This window comes from Elephantulus edwardii, unplaced genomic scaffold (assembly GCF_000299155.1).
Source record: "Elephantulus edwardii isolate Elephantulus edwardi_28Jun2011 unplaced genomic scaffold, EleEdw1.0 scaffold00191, whole genome shotgun sequence".
Lineage (NCBI taxonomy): Eukaryota > Metazoa > Chordata > Mammalia > Macroscelidea > Macroscelididae > Elephantulus > Elephantulus edwardii.
The window spans coordinates 857,769-860,356 of NW_006399941.1; positions in this window are offsets into that span (position 1 = coordinate 857,769).

Here is a 2,588-nt window from a genome sequence, read left to right on the forward strand (position 1 = left end):
CAGGAAACATCAAAAGAAGATGGAAGGAAGTCATAGAATCACTGTGCTAAAAAGAGTTGGTCTATATTCATTCATTTCAGGAGGTAACATATGATCAAGAACCAATGGTCTTGATCTCAAAGGAACAATCCAGGGTGCATTGAAGTCTTTGGCAAAAACATAAGTAATTGATGTAATAACAAATGAAGTGTTTCAACAAACTGACACAGAACTAGATGTGTTTACTTGTCTATTCCATGCCAAGTCATTTGGAAGACTACACCCTCACCACCTACCTGGAAGAGATTCATATTTGTGTCCACTCCAGAAAAAGGAGGTCCAATAGAATGAAGAAATTATCAAACATTATGACTAATATCACACACAAGCAAAGCTATTTAAAAAATTACAATCTTTAAATGCCAGAAATTTAAGATGGATTCTGAAAGAGAATTATTGTTTCTGATGTAAGTTGGGTCTTGTCTGAAAGCCAAGAATACATTAAAGAGGCTTACTTGTGCTTTATTAACTATACAAATATTTGATCATAAGATGTTATGGTTCATATTGGAAAAAAATGGCAATTTTTGTTGATCAAATCATTGTCTTGGGGGAAAATGATATCATACTGGAGAAGATAGAGAGTCAAAGAAAGAAAGGAAGACTCTCAATAAGACAGATTTGCACAGAGACTGTAACAATGGGCTGAAACATGGCCAAGATCATGAGCAACATGCAAGATAGGGCAAAGTTCTACAGTGTTGTTCCTAGAGTCACTATGACCCTTAATCAACTTGAAGGCACATAACAATATTGAGAAAACTGAGAATTCCAGATTACTAAATTGTGCTCCTTATTCATTGTCCAACTTTTGTAAAGGTTGGGCAAAACACAAAGAAAATCAAGGACATAATGATGTCTTTGATTTGTGAGGTTGGTAAAGAATATCAAATATATCATGGAAGGTCAAACGAATGAACAAGTATGTCCTGGGCGAAATATATCCACAGTGATCCTTGGAGGCAGCAGTGATGAGATTTCCTTTCACAAATGTTAGGCATGTTGTCAAGAGAGACTAGACACTAGAACAGGACATGGTGGCTTGAAAAAGAAAGTCAATAAAGAAGAATTTCTCATACTGTGAGCAAGACTGTCAATAAGAAGGATTGATACAATGACTACAACAAGTGCTTCAAGTGCAGCAGAGATTGTGAGAAGGGTACACGATCAGGCAGGATTTCATTCTGTTATAATATTGCTATAAGTTGGAGCAAACTCAACGGTATCAAACAGCAACAATAACCAAAACCAAACAAACATATGCATCTTAGAAAGAGTACAGCCAATTGTTCCTTGATGTTAGGATGCTTAGAGTTAGTTCATCTAGCATGCTTTGGACATTTCCCTGGAGAAGGGCATCCTGAAAGGTAGAAAGTTAGTGAGAAGGAAGAAGACCCTCAAATGGGATGAGTTAACAAAGAGGTTATAGCAACGGGCTCAAACACAGCAAGGATTGTGTGACTAGAGCAAGATCAATGTCCCATTCTGCTGTACATTGTTGTTGTTGTTGTTGTTGTTATTAGGTGCCATTGAGATTACATCTCTTACCAACCCAATGAGTAATAAAGCTGAATTTTACCCCGTCCTGAACCTGAACCATCCTCACAAACTCTGACAGGATCAAGCTCATTGTTATACTCATTGTGTCAATCTTTTTCCTTGAGGATTATCCTCTCTTCCGATGACCTTCTACATGTTCCAACTCACTGTGCCAATACATCTCCTTGAGGAATATTCTCTTTTTTGATGACCTTCTACATGTCCCATATAATGTATTTGTCCAAAGATTGGCCTCTTCTGATAAGATGTCCAAAGTACGTGACATGAAGTTCCACCATCCTTGTCTCTAAGAAGTACCCTACCTTCAATACAGATTTGTTTGAACTTTTTTGGCAGTCTACTCTGGTGGACTAGTGGTAAGAAGCTGTGTTGCAATCCCAAAGGCACACAGTTCAAATTCACCGGCTGCTCCTTGGGAGGTGGATGAGCATATTCTTCCAGTGTCGTTAACTGTCTCTGAAAACCCACTGGAAGGTCAGCTATGAGTGAGTTCTGACTCTACGGTATGGAACAACAACTCTTCACTAACATCACAATGTAAAGACACCAATTCCTCTTTGGTCTTCCTTTTTCAATGTATAACTTTCAGATGCGTGGGGTGAGGGGGGAGGAATGGAAAATAACTTGGCATAGCTTAGTATTGACATTTAGTCCTTGTTCTTAAATACTGTTTGAGATTCCTCACAGAAGGTTATCCCAATGCAACACAACTTTTGATTTCTTAACTGATTGTGAATTTAAGAAAAATAAAGTCATATTTGTTCTCATACCAAAGAAAGGTGACCCAACGGAGAGTGGAAACTATAGAACAATATCATTGATTTCACGTGCAAGCAAGATTCTACTGATGATCATCCAAAAATGACTGGAACAACATATCAGCAGAGAATTGCCGGAAGTCCAGGCTGGGTTTAGAGGGGGTCATGGTTCTAGGGACATTGTAGCTGATGTTAGATGGATCTTGACAGAAAGCAGAGAATACCAGAAGA